Genomic DNA, 8,343 nt, shown 5'->3' with positions numbered 1-8,343 from the left:
TTCTAGGCTGCATCAACAGAGGGATAGAATCAAGATGACGTGAAGTGTTAATACCACTTTATAATGCCTTGGTAAGGCCACACTTGGAATACTCCATCCAGTTTTGGTTGTCACAATGTAGAAAAGATGTGGAGACTCTAGAAAGAGTGCAGAGAAGAGCAACAAAGATGATTAGGGGACTGGAGGTAAAACATATTGTTAGATTCGGGCAACGAGAGAACAGACTCCGAACAAGTAGTGACTTAACAGCTCTTTATTAGTAGTAATAGTGATCCAGCTTGACGTGTGGTCTGAGAGCTCCCCTTTTATAGGGATCGGGTACACCTCCCGTCCAGAGCGACCCCTAGTTCCCGCCCTAGCGGCGGACCTGAGTGGAGACTTACAGCGATATATGCTAATATCTAACACATATAAAGAACGGTTGCTGGAACTGGGTATGTCTCGTTTAATGAAAAGAAGGACTAGGGGACACATGATAGCAGTGTTCCAATATCTCAGGGATTGCCCCAAAGAACAGGGAGTCAAGGTATTCTCCAAAGCACCTGAGGGTAGGACAAGAAGCAATAGGTGGAAACTAATCAAGGAAAGAAGCAACCTAGACCTAAGGATAAATTTCCTGACAGTGAGAACAATTAATCATTGGAACAACTTGCCTCCAGAAGTTGTGAATGCCCCAACACTGGAAGTCTTTAAGAAGATGTTGGATAGCCATTTGTCTGAAATGGTGTAGGGTTTCCTGCCTAGGCAGAGGGTTGGATTAGAAGACCTCCAAGGTCCCTTCCAACTCTGTTATTCTATTCTATTCTGTTCTGTTCTATTCTATTCTGCATTGTATTGTATTGTATTGTATTGTATTGCATTGCATTGCATTGCATTGCATTGCATTGCATTGCATTGCATTGCATTGCATTGTATGCTATGCTATGCTATGCTATGCTATGCTATGCTATGCTATGCCACCCTCCTCATGTTTTCCTTGCAAGCTTCCCTGGAATAGCTGGATTTCCACTGGGAGGCCATAAAACCAAGAAGTTGAAGTAATCTGGGATTCATCTGGAGTCTCCTTAGGTTTGATTAAGTTTTTGGGCAACAAATAATCCCCCTTACCTTCCATTTAACTTAAAAGGGCCGAGGACACAGTCATGTTCTTTCAGAAAGTGGCTTGGTAAATTAATTGCAAATTACGTATTAATGAAACAAAAATACTTGGCTGTCATTCAAAGGCAAACACCCTGGTTTCGCTTAATCGTTATTTTTTGAGAAAACACATTAGGTGCTCGCTTGACTCGCCAAGTGTTAACAGAAGCAGGCAGAGGGGGTGGCCCAGGAGGTGGGGGGGAGTTTAGGGAAGCATTTGGTCTTTGAATGGCAGGGAGGGAGGGAACCAAGCCCAGGGAGAAAATGCAATGCGAAGGAGAGCCACATAAAATACCAAATAGCTGACAGGATCATGAATACGCTTAGAAAACAGGAAGGAGCAGAAGAAATAGCCAGGGAGAGAGTAATTACAAAAATAAATACATAAAGCCGAGCATCTGTGCAAAGCCCAATGGAGAAATTCCATTCTGTTTTTCCAGGTCTATTTCCTTGATCTCAAGCAGCCAGAATCCACATAAATGCTATTAATGTCCCAATTTTGAATGAAGGAGGCTGTGGCATTGAGGTTTTTGGCCATGCCTTCTATGAGCTAGGACAGGGGTCGTCAACCTTAAACACTCAAAGAGCCACAAAGGTCCTAACTGGAAGCCCCCCATTCAATTCTGGATCTGACTGGAAGTCTGGTTCTCCCACCATAGAGTCTCCTCTTAGCACGGCGTCTTTTTTCCTCTGCCGACCGGAAGTCCGGTTCCCCCACCATAGAGTCTCCTCCTAGCATGGCGTCTTTTTTCCTCTGCCGACCGGAAGTCTGGCTCCCCACAACCATTACGGAGTCTCCTCCTAGTGTGGTGTCCTTTTTCCTCTACCTGTCTTAACAGAAAGCCCTATCAATTGTGGAGCCGACTGGTGACAGGGAGCCACAGTAGGGATGAAAGAGCCACATGCGGCTCCAGAGCCACAGGTTGCTCACCCCTGAACTAGAACCTGCAAATGATTTTGACTCTCTGGGTCCCTTGGGGCAGACCCACATCATGGGTATTGTAGTTCTAAATTGGATGGACAGGATGAAAGAATTTAACAGGTAGTCCTTGACTTACGACCACAACTGAGTCCAAAATTTCTGTTGCCAAGCAAGACAGTGAGTTTAGCTGCATTATAGGACCTCCCTTGCTACCGTTAAGTGAATCGTTGCAGTTATAAGTTAGTAACACTGTTATTAAGCGAATCTGATTTCCCCATTGACTTTATTTGTCAGAAGGTCGTAAAAGGGGATCACATGAACCTGGGATCCAACAATTCATAAATATGAGTCCATTGCCAAGTACCTGGATTTTGATCACATGTCCATGGGAATGTTGCTATGGTCTTAAAGTGTGAAAAACGGTCAAAAGTCAATTGTTTCAGTGCCACTGCGATGTCAGACACTAAGCTGATGGTTGCAAATCAAGGACTACCTCTATACTAGTAATCTACGTGCACACAAAAATAATCCCCATGATCACATGATCAAAATTCAGGGGCTTAGCAACTGGCATATATTTGCACTGCCCTGCGGTCATGTGATCACCACTTTTGATCTTCCCAGTTGGCAATTGGCATTTGGCAAGCAAAGTCAATGTGGGACCCCAGGGTCATTAAACAACTGCTTGCATCACGTAACAACTGCAATTATTCATGGCAAACTAAGCCATAAAACTAGGCACGGTTGGGGAGGAGGAGCCAATGTCACGACGATACGGATGTGCGTTCTCGATGCTCTGAGATCGCCGTCGATACTTTTGCCGCGGGGTGGTCCAATCAGACCTAAACTGTCCCATAGAGACGGTGAACAGGAAGAATATGTCTTGCTGATTTCAGGGACATCGCAAAGTCCCTGATCGATCCAAGAGAAGTTCTTCAAGCCGGCGACAAAAAATCCAGCCAAGGCTGATGAAGTCGGGGTGGCTCCAAAACGGAAGGATATGGAAAGAGAAAGTGTTTCCAGCTGGTGAGGAATTTTTACCATTTTAAAAGAGACTGCCCATAAAAAACTTAAAATTAATTTAAATTGGAGAACAGAAGAAATAAGCGGCGGAATTAAGTTTGGAATGGTTTTGGACAGTGGGTTATCTTACTTTTAAAATGCTATCTTCATGGATGGAATTTATGCAAGCTTTTAAAATGAATGGATTAAGTATCCTTCCCCTGTCACACCCACCAAGCCACACCCACCAAGCCATGCCACACCCACAGAACCGGTAGTAAAAACTTTTGAATCCCACCACTGGTTCACTTACAACTAATTCAGAAGCCGAACCTCTGTTAATTAACTAAGTTTTATCATTTTAACTCCACTTCTGGTTCACTTAACAACCTTGCTTAGGAATGGAAATAGTAGTCATAAGTCAAGGAATATCTGTAAACAAAATGACGGCATCAGAAAAGGAATCCCAACATGGCGAACTGACATTTCAAAGAAAGACTTTTGCAAGTCAAAAGCTTTCTGTCCTTAGGACAATCCCTCATCAACGCCCCGTTTGCCTCCTTTGGTTCTGTAATCCCCTTCGGATCAGCTCTGCTCTACTCTATGCGTAAAGGAAGAGTGAGAAGGATGCGGCGGGATCTTAAGAGAGTCAGAAGATCAGCTTGTACAGGAAAGAACAAGGTTAGGACTTTATTTCATGTTGTAACACTTCTCCGGATCAAATTAATTCTATGCAAGCAATAAAGTCACGCGGCAGCAAATGTTCGGTTTTAGATTTGGCGAGCTTCCGATTACATATGTGAGGGATCAGAAATGATATCCTTAACAATTTTCTCAACCATCTTATCCAGCTGTAGGGCTAAACCTCAGCTAATGCTACTTTGTTTTGTGATTCTTCCTCCTCTTCCTTCTGCTGTCTGTTCTTTTTTCTCCTCTTCCTTCTCCTTCTCTTCCTCCTCCTTGTCCTCCTTCCTCCCCCTCTCTCCTTCTCCTCCTTCCCTCCCTCTTCCTTCTCCTGCATTTCCTCCTCCTCCTCCTCCTCCTCCTCCTCCTCCTCCTCCTCCTCCTCCTCCTCCTCCTCCTCCTCCTCCTCCTCCTCCTCCTCCTCTTCTTCTTCTTCTTCTTCTTCTTCTTCTTCTTCTTCTTCTTCTTCTTCTTCTTCTTCTTCTTCTTCTTCTCTTCCTCCTACTCCTCCTCCTCCCCCAAGGCCAATAAGAACTTTGGAAGTCTGGCAAAATTCAGTAAAAGTGGTTGCACTTCAGAATGAGCAGCTAAAAAAAAGAAAGAAGAAACCTTCTTCACAGGGCAGAAATCAGCAGTTTTCTGTTGTTGAATGAAAGCCAAGCTTAAATAATGAAAGAAATCCACCCAAGATAAAAAGATTTCATTTTGGTACTTCTTCACTGTTTTTGCAGTTTGGCAGCTGTCAACATCTCAAAATATCATTCTCCCCTAAACCGCTGAAAGAAAGAAAGTCTTTGATTTTCCCCCTGAGACTCCAAAGCCGAAAATGGACTCTTTGTAGTCTCAACTTCATTTCAGCTGTGGATAGTCCTTCCCCCTCCCACTATCCCTAACCCTGTTCTTACAACTAATTCAGAAGCTGAACCTCTGTTAATTAACTAAGTTTTATCATTTTAACTCCACTTCTAAAATAATAAAACAAATCATAGACACGTCCTCGAGTGAATCTCAAGATATGTGTCCCCCAATTTTGAAACCCGGAGAGATCTGCATTTCTTGCCTCTTGCATTTCTTCCGTCATTAATAATGCAAACTAGTCTTTATTTGACTCTTTCATCAGCTTATAATTAGAGGTAAATATTTAATGCACTGATCAGGAGGCGTATAAGATATGATCACTGTTGCACTTAATTTTATTGTATATTCTATGATATGCATTTTGATAAAGCCCAAACCGAAATGTGTGGGAAATCTGTTTTTCATACATACCTCTGGCTTTGATTTTCTATTTTAAAGCATCTCTAAGGTTGAGGAGAAGAATTCACAAGTATTTATTTGCATTCTGCTTTTATTATTTTTACAAAGAACTCAAGGCAGCAAACATTATTCTTGTTGCAATTAAAGTGTATGAGTTTATGAGCTATCCTCTTAGTTATGATGGTTTATGAGTCGTCATCTTGGCTACGATAAAAAAAGAAAAGAATCAACCTTCCATCCTGAAACATTGCGTTCTGGATTTTGAAATCAACACCCACTAAAGTTATGCAACAATGCATTAAAACAATAAATATATAGTGGTGGGATTCAACTGGTGCAACAACTGGTTTGCCGAGCACATGCTTTGCATGCGCGGAGTGCGTTTGAAAATGGCTCTAAAACTTAACTTCTATGGCAGCCCCAGTGAGTAAAACAGCTGAGACGCAGCAATCTGCACCTTCAAACAAAGGAAATATAGGACAGACTAGGGTGGGGGGAGCGCAGCCAACTGATTGCCAGAACTGCTGGTTCACCCTAACCAGTCCGAACCAGCTGAATCCTTCCTTTATAAATTGTTCTGACCCCCCTTCCTCCTTTGCCCACACAGAACATGCTCCGGAACAGTACAAGGTAACAAGGCTTATTGCACAAACAAACAGAAGGCTCCGTGGCAGTAAACCACCAAGACAAAACTCACAAAAACAAAACACGAAAGCAGCTATCCAGATTGCTAGAATTCCAGACTAGAACTTCTGGCCTAAGTCCTCTGTTGACTGCTGCAAAGGGCGTATGCACAGTCAACCCTTTTTATAACCTGGAGAGGAGCCTCCTGATCAGCAGCTGAGAGCTCTTATCGCCGATAATTACGCCCACACTCCTTGCGTCTATGGGCGCGGCAATAACGAGCATCCAGGAACTCCCTGTTCAGCTCTGACTCACTGTCTCGTGACTCCTCCCCACTGCTCCAAGGCATGGCATTGGGAGCCCCCCTCCTCTGGCTCTCACCGCTGCTCCATGCCTCAGGCACCTCCTGGTGGTCGACCAGATTCTCCGATCCCTGCTCAGCGTCGGAACCCTGTCCAGGGTCCTCCACCTCCTCTTGAGCCGACTCATAGGGACCCTCACTCTCGGAGTCTGGTGGCAGCGGCAACGGCTCCTGCTGGGCCACAACAGTAAATATACAAAAAAACAACTATTATTAAGAAAAAAAGGCATATGAGAGAGTGAACATTAACCAAAGCAATGGAGCCATTTCAGAATTTTACTGGTGTTCCCCCCCACCCAAGCCTGGTCACATAGGCAGGCCTTCACAACCTCCAGAACATTATCAGGGATGAGCTAGCCTCACTTTGGGGTGTGGGGGTTATTCTATAAAGTGGGAGGCAGGCCAGAGAAGGTGCCTGGCCTTTTTTGGGACCCCATCAAGAAGAGTTAGTTCCCTAGCAGTTGGGACCTAAATCTTGCTTTCTCTCCAAGAACTGATGGAAATGGCCGATGTAGCAATCCCTCAATTAACCTGGCTAAGAAAGGCTTTAAAAGTTAAGACCAGCACCTGACTGAATTGGATCCAGAAACAAACTGGAAGCCAATGCATTTTGTGGCCCAGGTTTAACATCTGCTAATCTAAAAGTGCACATAACTGCCCATTCTGAGTAGAATAGAATAACAGAGTTGGAAGGGACCTTGGAGGTCTTCTAGTCCAACCCCCTGCTTAGGTAGGAAACCCTATAGCCATGATGGCAAACCCATGGCACATGTGCCAGAAGTGACACACAGAGCCATCTCTCCGGGCATACGAGCCATCACCCGTGGCTGTTCTGGGTTCTGGTGCGCCGGCCAACTGATCTTTGCCAGAAACCAAAAGACCAAGTGGCACATGTGCAGCGGGTGGCTGCTGTTCTGGTTTCTGGCAAGCGTGTGCATGTGCACATGCTCCAGTTTTGGCACTCGGTGCCGAAAAGTTTCGCCAACACGGCCTTATAGCGTTTCAGACAAACGGTTATCCAATCTCATCTTAAAAGCTATCAGTGTTGGAGCATTCACAACTTCTGGAGGCAAATTCTGTTCCACTGATTAATTGTTCTCACTGTCAAGAAATTTCTCCTTAGTTCCATGGTGCTTCTCTCCTTGATTCGTTTCCACCCATTGCTTCTTGTCCTGAATTCTGTTGCATTCTGCATGAGCTCAAGATTCTAGATAGTCTTCTAGGGCAGCCCCATGAAGAGCACCTTACAATAGCCCAGTTAGGAGGTGACTAGGCCACGAGTGACTGTAGGCAGAGCTCCCTGATCAAGCCATGGGTGCAACTGGTGCACAACCGAAAGCTATGAAAAGACCCCCTCGACTACAAGAACCATCTGCTCTTCACTCAGGAGTCATGAGTCCAGGAGGACCTCCAAATTCTGCACTGAGTGTCTCTGGGACCGTGCAAGCCTATCCGGAAGCAAAGATAGAGTAGTCCTTGAACCAGCAGGGTGCAAAGCCATTCAGTCTTGCCCCGGTTGTTGTTCCCCATTCAAACTCTCACAACCTCCAAGCAGTGGGATAAGACATTCACGGCATTCGCTTAATCCACCGGGGGGGCAGGGGGGGCAGAGATATATAATTGGGTATCATCAGCGTACTGATGATCCCTCACCCCATGGTGTTTTTGTCATTAAGCACTGCTTTCATTTTATAATTGATTTCATATATTACGCATGGCTTGAAACTCTAGAAAACAATACACGGCCTGCCTACTGCAGCTGGGAGAGAGGAAACACACTAACCGAATCATATAAGCACAGGGAAGAAGTCGGAGCTGTGATTGTTATTGGGGAAGACAAATTAGGTTGCAGGGGGTGGTTCAGGATTGTGCCGTGCAGGTCAATTCATTCGATGAAGGAGAAATTGCTGTGGAAATTCCTTCCCAAGGAAAGGGTAAACTTGATAAATGTCTCAGCGGGTGGAAGGAGGTAAACAAATTCCAGGATGCTCATATGTTCCATGGTAGAGTCTTCTTCCCTGGGACAACTTGCAATCTCCCCGATTTCTTTGCTTTCATGAATGGTCAAGGGGTGTGATACACAAAGAAACTCTTCCCACATCTGAGGCAGAAGTGGCTTAGTGGCTAACAAATCTGCCTAATATGTAACACAGCCCAGGTTCAAATCCCAGTAAGGATATGGCTAGCTGATGAGAGATAAATAGCTTGAAATAGATCTATACTAGTCTCCCTTTATTTATTTATCCGCACAAATACAACACACACACACACACACACACACACACACATATATACACCCTTATCTTGAAGGAGAAATCTGATAGGGAAAAAAATAAAAAGGGCAAACAGTTTTCCA

The sequence above is a fragment of the Natrix helvetica genome (assembly GCF_964273705.1).
Source record: "Natrix helvetica genome assembly, chromosome: 11".
NCBI classification, from domain to species: Eukaryota; Metazoa; Chordata; class Lepidosauria; order Squamata; family Natricidae; genus Natrix; species Natrix helvetica.
This window is presented reverse-complemented; position numbering follows the sequence as displayed.